The sequence below is a fragment of the Ursus maritimus genome, unplaced genomic scaffold (assembly GCF_017311325.1).
Source record: "Ursus maritimus isolate PB19 unplaced genomic scaffold, ASM1731132v1 scaffold_34, whole genome shotgun sequence".
NCBI lineage: Eukaryota > Metazoa > Chordata > Mammalia > Carnivora > Ursidae > Ursus > Ursus maritimus.
The window spans coordinates 723167-735328 of record NW_024426008.1 but is presented as its reverse complement, the minus strand read 5'-3'; the positions used below and the strand labels follow the sequence as shown (position 1 = coordinate 735328).

The 12162-nt window shown below is 38.7% G+C and overlaps 1 pseudogene; it reads left to right on the top strand.

Annotated features, from left to right (window-relative positions):
• The first annotated feature begins 5625 nt into the window (after positions 1-5625).
• LOC103682238 lies at positions 5626-7463 on the top strand (annotated as a pseudogene).
• Positions 7464-12162: the final 4699 nt, after the last annotated feature.

The following is a 12162-nucleotide window of genomic DNA, read 5'->3' as shown; positions in this document are numbered from 1 at the left end:
GATCCCGGTGTTCTGGGATCAAGCCCCACATCAGGCTCCTCCGCTATGAGCCTGCTTCTTCCTCTCCCACTCCCCCTGCTTGTGTTCCCTCTCTCGCTGGCTGTCTCTATCTCTGTCGAATAAATAAATTAAAAAAAAAAATCTTAAAAAAAAAAGAAAAGAAGGAAGAAAAAATACAGTACTGTACTATGTTTACTGAAAAAAATCTGCACATAAGTGCACCCATGCCATTCAAACCTGTGTTGTCCGAGGGTCAGCTGTACAATACTCTTCAGTGAACATATGTGAATTAATTATACAAAGCATGCCAGAAAAGTATGTAGTAATATACAATGTGTCATATAATAGAAATTCTTTATGATGATAATACATTCTGCAATTAGGAATGATTCTGATGTGTAAAAAAAATTTGCTGATTGTCTACCTAAAAATATAACCTTTCATTTTTTAAAGTTTTTATTGCAATAAAATATATATAACATAAAATGTACTATTTTAATCATTTTTTAATTTTGTCTTTTTAAAAAATATTTTTATTTATTTATTTGGCAGAGGGAGAGAGAGGGAGCACACTCAGGGGAAGCCTCAGGCAGAGGGAGAAGCAGGCTTCCCGATGAGCAGGGAGTCTGATGTGGGGCTCGATCCCAGGACCCTGGGATCATGACCTGAGCCGGAGGCAGACGCTTAACTGACTGAGCCACCCAGGCGCCCCTATTTTAATCATTTTTAAGTGTATAATTCAAGGGCATTAAGTACACTCACGGTTTTATGCAATCGTCAATACTATCAATGTCCAGATCTTTCTCATCAACCCAGAAAGGAACTGTGAACTCCATTCCCTCCTCCCCCAGCCTCTGGTAACCTCTATTCCACTACTGTCTTTAAGAATTTGCCTATTCAAGGTATATTCTCATATAAGCAGAATCAACTTTTTATTTGCTCTTAACCAGAGGGGGAAAAAATGTCTTCAACTTTGACTCCGCTTTCCTCCATACCAATGAATTGCCAAATCCTGTAGATTCTGTCTCCAGCATGTCTTCTGAATTTATTTCCTCCTTTCCATTCCTGCTGCCAAGGCCCTCAAGTTCAGACCTTGCTTGTTTTCTTCTCACACCATTATAAAACCCTCCTTCCCAGGCCCCCTTCCTTCAGTTTCCTTCCTCAGTCCTTAACAATTTCCTGGAAGTGAGCTTCCTTAAGTATGAAACCAAGAGCTAAGACCATATGGCAGGTTCTCAACCAGTGTTTATTAAATCAAATGAAGAGAAGTTGAGTAAACTAATTGCCCTTGAGGAGATGACAGTCTAGTGGGGAGGACCAGAACATCAATAACTTAAATCCAATGTGATTATCCAAAATTAAATTATGGTGCAAACGGCACTAGAACAGATAAGGGATTGGTTAATTCCACTTAGAAAGATGGACATCCAGAAAGCCTTAAAGAAGAAAGCTGCTACTAGAAGGATAGTATAGAACACACTTGTGTATTAAGGGTCATTCACACCCAACGGCATCCTCAGTAGATCGCAAACTCTTTGAGGACTTTATTCATCTTTGTGTCAATTACAAATGCAATCACTTATAACTTTAAAGCTTTGGGGATGGGCCACCCTGTCAGGACCCCTCTCACTCTTGAGAGCTTTTTCTGTATCTTCACTTAATAAACTTCCATCACTTTACTCACAAAAAGAAAAAAAGAAAAAGAAGAAGCAAGCTTTGGGGATTTTTGTTTACTGTCTTCCTCCTAGATGGTAAACTCCATAAGGGTGAGGAATATGTCTTAGGCACTGTTGTCATCCCAGTGCCTGGCACATAGTAAGTGCTTCGTCAGTATTTATTGAATAAATAAATGAATTTTGCAAGCCTTGCAGAAGCTAGCGAGTGCCTCATCTTCAGCTGGAGGCCTTTCTGCTGCATGAGAGGTAAATTAAATTGCTTTGATCTTCCAATTTCACACATTGTAGGAGTTTACAATCTCCCCTGAGTCCTGAGATTGAGGCAGGACTGGGACTCCTCCTTCTCTTGCCTGTCTCTGTCTCCCATGTTCTGGCTTCCTATCATGACTCAAAAATCACTCACAGAGTAGTAATGAGTACTGGAGCTGGGGAAGAGAGAATGGGAAGTTATCGGTGAATGGGTACAGAGTTATTCATTGGGATAATGGGATGTCCAGGGAAATAATGAGAGAGTTCAGCAGATGGATACTGGTGAGGGCTGCACAATGTCCCAATATTAGCTGTCTCCCTAGAAGGGATTCTAGAGCCACATGATGAAGTAATAACATTTTCTTCCTTTAAAAAATTATTATTGAAGCATAGTTCACGTACAATGTTATACTAGTTTCAGGTGTACAACATAGTAATACACAATTCTATACATTACTCAATGCTCACCATCTGTTGTCATATAAGTAATAACATTTTCTTCACTTGGTTACATCTTATGTACTACTTCAAAGTTTTTACATTTGTTTTTATTGATATTTTACTTGGTATTTTGTTTACTCTGTTGCTCTTGTTTTATTATTACCAGCAATATTTTATTTTAAAATCAGCAATATTTTATTTAAAATCAACTTTAATGAGATATAATTGCATACAATAAAATTCAGATTTGTGACTTTTGACAACAGCATACATCTGCCTAACTACCAGCCCAGTGAACACAACAAACACGGTTCCATCCTTCCAGAGAGTTCTCTTGTGCCCCTTAGCTAAAGAGTTTCTAAATTCAAAGTGGTGTACTTCTTTGAATTTAGAAACTCTCTAGCTAAAGAGAAAAGATCCCAAAGATTTCTTACCAACCGTTTTTGCCCTATCTTCAGCAATTCTCAAGCTTTCAATCTCCAGAGAACAGCCTGCCTGGAAGATTTGGCTAGTGTTTGACCAGCTATCTTTGTGCCACATGGCTGACATTCAGCAGCTGGTGGGAAGGTGATCTAACATACCCCAGCGGCAGAAACAAAGAACAAACAAAACAAAACAAAACAAAAACCCCACAAAAACAACAAAGCAAAAAAGAAGGAAGAAGGGAGGGAGAGGAGTAGAAAAAACCCAAAACAAACCATGGTTTAGAAAGGACAATGTAAACTGGTTATTAAAAACACACCCAGATACTTTTTTCTAAAACCTAACTCCAATGAAGCATCATAAATTCTGCAATTATCACCATTTTAACGTTGAGTTTTTTGTTTCCCGTAAGCAAGGATATATATGTCCAAGAACCAATATCGTCAGGATAATGTAATACAAAATGTCGTCCGTAACTTCATGTAATATTCATGAATTCATGAATGTAATATTTATATTCACTTCATGTAGTGAAAATTTAAACTAAGTTAGCATTATCATGACAGCCTTAATAAAAATTGCTTTGACAAAGAATTTCTTTATTAGAGGGGCGCCTGGGTGGCGCAGTCGTTAAAGCGTCTGCCTTCGGCTCAGGGCGTGATCCTGGCGTACCGGGATCGAGTCCCACATCAGGCTCCTCTGCTATGAGCCTGCTTCTTCCTCTCCCACTCCCCCTGCTGTGTTCCCTCTCTCGCTGGCTGTCTCTCTCTGTCAAATAAATAAATAAAATCTTTAAAAAAAAAAAAAAAAAGAATTTCTTTATTAGAATCATAGAAAACTCAATGCCATTCTTAAAGTGTCCAATTGTGACCAGCATTTTAATAAAGTAAAAATGCTTTTAGTCATACATAAAAGATTAATCTGTATCCAAGTTGATGCTTTGAGTAGAAATATTTCAGACAAATATAGATCGAGATCTAAATACAAGTCTGTATCGATCCATCGAGCTATCTTATATATGCACAATATATGAACTATATGTTATCAGTGCCCTGCCCATTTCCCTTCACACTGTCCATTTCAGCACAGACTCATTGGACTTCCAGCTGTCAGAACCTGCAGCTCTTTGCCTGAGAATTTACTCTCAACCCTAGAATCCCCTTTTTATGTGAGGGAGTACATCAGAAGTGCTGGGGAATTAATACCACCGCCTCCTCCCAGCACCTCTCCAACAATGGAGACAGTTGGTGTTTACGTAGTCAGCTCCTCTCAAGTGTGATGTCTCAGGTGCATGACCTACACTGGCTGCCCGCATTTTCCTCGGTGAGACTCCGTTTCAGTTGCCCACAGTGGTGATTGGCCTGCTTGAAAATGCAGACTTTACTGACTGCTTTCCCTTCCTCGTTTCACTTCCCTCCCCTCCAGCCAGTGGTTTCCTCTCTTCCCAAATAAACTTGTACTCAGATCCTTGTCTCTGAATCTGCCCTAACCAGAGATGATAAGCTGTGATGTCATTTATTTAGATGTATATGTATGCATAGAAAACAACGTGAAAGACTGTATGGGGGGGAAGGAATTAGGATATTGATTTCCTTCTTTTTTGTTTACCTTTATTTTCTAACTTTCCTTTAATGATCACATTATTTATATCATTTATTTTTTATTGAGACAAAATTCACACAACATAACATTTATCATTTTAACCATTTGAAAATATACAATTCAGGGTTTTTAGTAGATTTACAATGTTGTGCAACCAGTGCCACTATCTATGTTCAGAACATTTCCATCACCCCAAAGGAAACCCCGCAGTTTCCAATTCTCTTCCCCAATCCCTTGGGAATCACTAATCTTCTTTATGGATTTGCCTATTCTGGGTATTTCGTATAAATGGAATCATACTACATGTGACTTCCCGTGTCTGGCTTCTTTCACTTAGCATGTTTTCAAGGCTCATCCATTTATCAGTTGAATATTTGGGTTGTTTCTACTTTTTGGCTATTATTAGTAATGCTGCTGTGAACATTTATGTATAAGTTTTTGTGTCTATACATGTTTTCAATTCTCTTGGGCAGATACCTAACAGTGGAATTCTTGGGTCATATGGTAACTGTGTATTTCACTTTTTGAGGAGCTGCCACGTGGTTACCCTCAGTGGCTCCACGATTTTATTCCCAGTAACAACGTATGAGGGTTCCAATTTCTTCACATCCTCAACACACGTATTATTTTCCTTTAAAAATTACAGCCATTTTAGTGGGTGTGATGTGGTATCTCATTGTGGTTTTCATTTGTACTTCCCTAATGATTAATAATATTAACCATCTTTTTATGTGCTTATTGCTTATTTGTTTTTCTTCTTGAAAGAAATGTCTATTGAAATACTTCGCCTAGTTTTAATTGGGTTGTTTATCTTTTTGTTGGTGCGTTGTAAGAGTTCTTTATGTATTATGAATACTAGGCCCTTCGGCTATATGACTGGCAAATATTGTCTCCCTTTCTGGGCATCATTTATTCTCCTTATAGTGTCTTTCAAAACACAAAAGTTTTTAAATTTGACGAAGTCAATTTACTTGTTCCTTTGATGTTATATTCAAGAAACTACTCACTAACCATTGCTTTTTATATCATTTTTTAAAGTATTTTATACATCTAGTTCTTAGATCTTGGCTTCTAATATAAATCATCAACACTGAGAACCAAGGCTCCTTGGAGAAATGGTTGATACTAAGAAATGCTGAAGATGAGCCTGAAGCATCTTGTAGTGCCAGAAAGTAAGAGAGTGCTTAAAAAATAAATAAATCCAAAACCAAAAAATCCCTACATTGGTACGAGTATGGCAAAGGGACAGAAGAGTAAATGGCAAGAGCTTTCAATTGTCAAAACTGAAGTGATTTCAACAACAAAATATAGTATAGGATTATAACATATAATAGAAAATAAATATCCGTTAGTCCATATTATATAAATAAATGATTGATTAAATTAATAAGGGGGGAGAAGAGGCAAATCCCCCATGCAGAATTCCAAGTAAGAATACAGTATGGAAAGGGAGGAATCAAAGGGTAACTTTACACTGGAGAAACATGACAAACACTACTTCGGCCAGGGGATAAAGGTAAATATCAACAGTAATAAATCGTGCTGACAGTATGTAGCCTGACGATGTGATGAAAATGGTATTTTGCCTATAATCTTCCTCCTACAAATCCAAATCCCTACTCTAAGCATGGAAAAATATCAGACAAATTCCAACAGAAGGACATCCTATAATATATCTCCAGAATTCCTCAAAAATGTCAGTCATAAAAAAAAAAACAAGGAAAATCTGAGAAACTGTCACAGCCACGAAGAGCCAAGTTTTCTTGATATAATAATTAAGTGTAATGTAGTATCCCAGGTAGAATCCTGGAAAGAAAAGGACATTATATAAAAACAAAGGAAATCTGAATAAACTGTATACTTCAGTCAGTAATAATGTATCAATACTAGTTTATTCATTGTAACAAACATATTTATACAAGGTGTTAATAATAGGGAGAACTGTGTGCAGGGAATATTGGAACTCTGTACTATGTGCTTACTTTTCCAGTAAATGCAAAACTGTTCTAAAAATTAAAATCTATAAAGAATACTATTTATAACAGCATCAGAAATATGAAATCATTAGGCTTAAATTTGACAAAACTTGTGAAAGACCTATACACTGATAACTGCAAGATATTGTTTATTAACATTTTGAAGTTTTGAAATTTTAAAATGAACCTTTAAAAACAAGAAATGGAGGGGTAGGGGTGGGCTACGCTGGGCTGGTGGGGAAGCTGTGTCTCCCGTGAGCGGGTCTCATCTGCCTTGTGTTGCACTGAAGGGACAGCCCGAGGTCTGAGGGAGAGAAGCCCTGCGGGTCAGACGCGCCTTCCCTGGCCCGGGCCCGTGCCAGTGCCCCCAGCGCCAGCCGCTTCCCGGTCCCCGTCACACCCATGGCTTGAAGAACAGCTCAGGTTAAATTGTTCGTGAAGGCTGGCAGTGATGGGGCCAAAATTGGGAACTGCGCCTTCTCCCAGCGACTGTTCCTGATACTGTGGCTCAGGGAGTCACCTTCAGTGTCACCACTGTTGACACCAAGAGGCGGACCGAGACAGTACGAATGCTGTGCGCAGGTGGGTAGTAGCCCCCCTTCCTGCTGTACGGCACACAGACGCCAAGACTGAGGAGTTTCTGGAGCCAGTGCGGTGCCCTCCCAGGTACCCCAAGATGGCAGCTCTGAACCCTGAATCCAACACAGCTGGGCTGGACATATTTGCCAAATGTTCTGCTTACGTGAAGAATTCAAACCCGGCACACAATGATAATCTGAAGAAGGGGCTCCTGAAAGTTTTAGACAATTACTTGACATCCCCCCTCCCAGAGGAAGTGGATGAAACCAGTGCTGAGGATGAGGGCATCTTTCAGAGGAAGTCTCTGGATGGCAATGAGCTCACTCTGGCTGTGCAACCTGTTGCCAAAGCCCCGCATAGTACAGGTGGTGCGTAAGAAGTACAGGGGATTCTCCATCCCGGAGGGGTTCCGCGGCACCTGCGCAACGCCTCTGCCCCGGAAGGGTTCGCCTCCTCCTGTTCAGATGACCACGAGATCGAGCTGGCTTACGCGCAAGTGGCCAAGGCCCTCAAATAAGTCCCTCCTGAGGCTCTGTCTGCCCTCTCCATTTTCTCCACAAAGGCGCCAGCTGGTTTCCACGTGGCTATCCAAGGGACACACTCCAAAAGGACCAGTGGGCAGAGAATCCTGGAGCACTTGTGCAGGGCTGGCTGGGGGGCTGAGGGGAAAGACAGAAAATCTAGGTAAGGTTTTCATTGCGGGGTGGTGTGCGTAGGACAATGTATTTCAGTAATAAAATACAGAATGAAAAAAATTAAAAATAAAAAGAAATGGAGAGATACACTGAGAAAAGCAAAACAATGTTTTATGTTTATTTTAGGCAGTTTTCAAGTAATCAAATTTTATCTAAGATATAAGAATTGTTTTTCAAGCATCAGAATGAAATGGTGGGCAGTAAAGAGAATATTGATCTACCTATAATTACTTTCTGTTTGTGGATTATTTATTCAATAAAGCTGATTTTTAAAGCTTCTCTAAAAAGTTACTAAAAATAGAAACAACAGATTGTGATTATTTTGTTTTCCCAAGATACTGGTAGTAATACTTTTTGGGACCTACCAAAAAAGTAATGCCAATGGAGTGTTTGTCAAAAATATTTACTGGCAATATTTTAATGTTATGACTGACAAAGGTGACAGGTAACAATTAAGTTTAATGTAACAGTTGGAGCAAACAATGGACTATCCAAAAAGCTTGAAAGCAAAGGATGAAAAATGAGATATCTATTGGGACTTTGAAAAGCTCTGATATTGTTTTGGAATCTAGGAGGTTAAACAAATGTGTGAAGCTTTGCACTTGGTCAGGAAGGACCTGAGAAGGCCTTAAGTTCTCACCTCTGGCTAACCTTGAGGTTCTTCATAAGCAGAAATCGAAGGCTAAAGCAAAGTGGTAAACTATATAGCTGAGTGTTGAAGTGTGTACCAACATGCACTAAGCGTCTCCTTGGTAAAGACTAAAGATTTATCGCTTCCAGTCGTCTAAGAACATCTCTGTCCAGCCATTAGCTGACCACTAGGCTAATGAGGCAGAGACTTTAGCATACACGTGCAACAAAATATACTGATTTTATAGCATTCATTCAGGAAACTCACTAAACACACCAACAAACAACAACAACTAAAATAAATAAGTAGCAACAACCAAAGCTCTGGAAAGATCTGGTTTTCAGAGTTACCACAAGACCTACTACTTAAAATGTTCAATTTTCAACATGATTTAAGAGACATACAAAGAAACAAGAAAATGTGGCCCATTTATTGGGGGAAAAATAATCAGTAAAAGCTGTCCCTGAGGATGCAGATATCGGACTTACCAGACAAAGATTTTAAATCAACCCTTTAAAACATGTTCAAAAAGCTAAAGTGTATCATGTCTAAAAAACTAAGAAAGTATAAGGAAAGTATAAGAATGATGTCTCATCAACTAGTCAACAAAAAAAGATAGAAACTACAAGAAGGAACAAAATAGAAATTCTGGAGCTGAAAAGTACAATAACTGAAATTAAAAATGTACTAGAGTCGTTCAACATTAGATACGAACTGGCAGAAGAAAGAATCCATGAACTTGGAATAGGTCATTTGAGATTATCCAAGCTAAGAAACAGAAGACAAATAAATAGAGCCTAACAACCCTGTGAGACCCCATCAAGCATATTGACATATGCATAGTGGGAGTTCCAGAAAGAGGGAATATAAAACTGAGCGGAAAGAATATTTAAAGAAGGAATGGACAAATTTACTGAAAAACATTACACATGCAAGAAACTCAATGAACTACAATTAAGACAAACTCAAATAAGGCTAGTCAAAAGATAGTGAGTAATTTCAGTTGATCATTCACAGTCGGTTATAGATCAAATAGACCATTTCCCAGACATATTTTAATTGTACTGTGAAAGGCCAAAGACAGAGTCTTGATGTTATACATGAATCACGTGGTAAACACAAACCCAAAACCCGTAATAAATAAAGAGAAAGGAAGCCAAACATAATACTAGAGAAACTCATCACAGAGAAAGAGAGTAAGAGAAGAAGAAAGGAACAGAGAAGAAATTAAAAGAAAAACAATAAAAAATAATTAACAAAATGGCAATGAGTACATATCTATCAATAATGACTTTAAAGGTAAATGGCCTAAATGCTCCAATCAAAAGACATAGGGTGACTGAATGGATAAAAAAAAACAAGACCCATCTAAACGCTGCATACAAGAGCTCTCGCCTCTAGCCATCCAAGATGCTGAAAGGAAAGAAGGCTAAGGGGAAGACGGGGCCCCAACGCCTGCTATTGTGAAGAAGCAGGAGGCCAAGAAGGTGGTCGATCCCCTGTTTGAGAAAAGGTCCAAGAATTTTGGCATTGGACAGGACATCCAGCCCAAAAGGGACCTCACCCACTTTATCAAATGGCCCCACTACATCCAGTTGCAGCAGCAAAGGGCTATTCTCTATAAACGTCTAAAAGTGCCTCCCACAGTTAACCAGTTCACCCAGGCCTTGGACTGCCAAACAGCTACTCACTGCTTAAGCTGGCCTACAAAAATACAGACCAAAGACAAAGCAAAGAAGAAGCAGATTGTTGGTCTGGGCCAAGAAGAAACCTGCTGGTGAAGATGTCCCCACTGAGGGGCTGCTTATCCTTCAAGCTGGGGTTAATACTGTCATCACCTTACTGGATGATGAGAAGTCTCAGCCGGTAGTGATTGCACATGATGCAGATTCATTGACCTGGTTGTCTTCCTGCCTGCCCTGTGTTGTAAGTTTAGGGGTTCCCTATGCATTATCGAGGGGAAGGTGAGGCCGAGATCCCTGATCCACAGGAAGACCTTCACCACTGTTGCCTTCACACAGGTTAACTTGGAAGACAAAGGAGCACTGGCTAAGCTGGTGGAATCTATCAAGACCAATTACAGTGACAGATATAAGGGGATCCACTGTCACTGGGGAGGCAACGTCCTGGATCCAAAGTCAGTGGATCACATTGCCAAGTTGAAAAAGGCAAAGGCTAAAGAACTGGCCACCATACTGGGCTAAGTATACGCTGTTAAATTTTCTATACATAAAATTAATAAAAAGTTATCTTTCATCCAGTGTCACATACATACATATATATGTACATGCATACTGCCTACATGAGACCTCACCTCAGACCTAAAGATACATGCAGACTGAAAGTGAAGGGATGAGAAAACATTCACAATGCAAGTGGAAGCAAAGAAATAGCCAAAGTAGCAATACTTATAGCAGACAAAATAGACTTTAAAACAAAGACTGTAATAAGAGACAAACAAGGGTACTACATAATGATATAGGGATCAATCCAACAAGAGGAGATGGCAATTGTAAATATCTACATTGAGTGCACCCAACATCAGAGAACCTAAATACATAAAGCAAATATTAACAAACATAAAGAGAGAAATTGATGGTAATACAATAATAGTAGGGGATTTTAACACCCCACTTACATCAGTAGATAGATCATCCAGACAGAAAATCAATAAGAAAACAATGTCTTTGAATGACATATTTGACCAGATAGGCATAACAGGTCATAACAGACCAGATGGACATATACAGAACATTCCATCCAAAGACAACAGCATACACATTCTTTTTAAGTGCACATGGAACATTCTCCAGAATAGATCATGTGTTAGGCCACAGAACAAGCCTCAATAAATTTAAGAAGACTGAAGTCATACCACGCATCTTTCCCAACCACAGCAATATGAAACTAGAAATCAATCACAAGAAAAAAACTGGAAAAAACACAAACATGTAGAAGCCAAACGACATGATGCCAACCAACCAATAGGTCAATGAAGAAAATGAAGAAACAACAACAAAAAACATGGAGACAAATGAAAATGAAACAACGATGTCCAAAGTCTTTGGGAGTCAGTGAAAGCAGTTCTAAGAGGGAAATTATACGATGCTACAGCCCTATATCAAAAAACAAGAAAAAGCTCAAAGAAACAATCTAACCTTACACCCCCCAAAAAAGTAGAAAAAGAAGAGCAAACAAAGCCCATGGTGATTAGAAAGAAAGAAATAAAGATCAAAGAAGAAATAATGACATAGAGATGAACAAGAATGAGGAGAAGAAAGAAAGAAAGAAAGAAAGAAAGAAAGCAAGCCAACAACTATTTCTTTGAAAAGATAAACAAAATTGATAAGCCCTTAGCCTTAGCCAGACTCGTGAAATAAAAAAGAAGGACCCAAGTAAAACCAGAAATGAGCAAGGAAAAGTAACAACTGACACCACAGTAATACAAAGGATTATGAGACTGCCATGAAAAATTATATGCCAACAAATTGGACAACCTAGAAGAAATGGATAGATTCCTAGAAACATACAATCTTCCAAAACTGAATCAGGAATAAGTAGAAAATCTGAACAGATCAATTATCAGTAACAAAATTGAATCAATAATCAATTAACTATTGGGCGCCTGGCTGGGTCAGTCAGAAAAGGATGCTTTTCCATGATCTCGGGGTCATGAGTTTGAGCCACGCATTTGGTGTAAAGATTACTTAAAGAAATAAATAAATAAATCTAAAAACAATCAATTAACTATCAACAAAATAAAATCCAGCACCAGATGGATTCACAGGTGAATTCTACCAAACATTTCAAGAAGAGTTAATACCTATTCTCTTCAAACTATTCCAAAAAATAGAAGAGGAGGGAAAGCTTCCAAATACGTTCCACAAGGC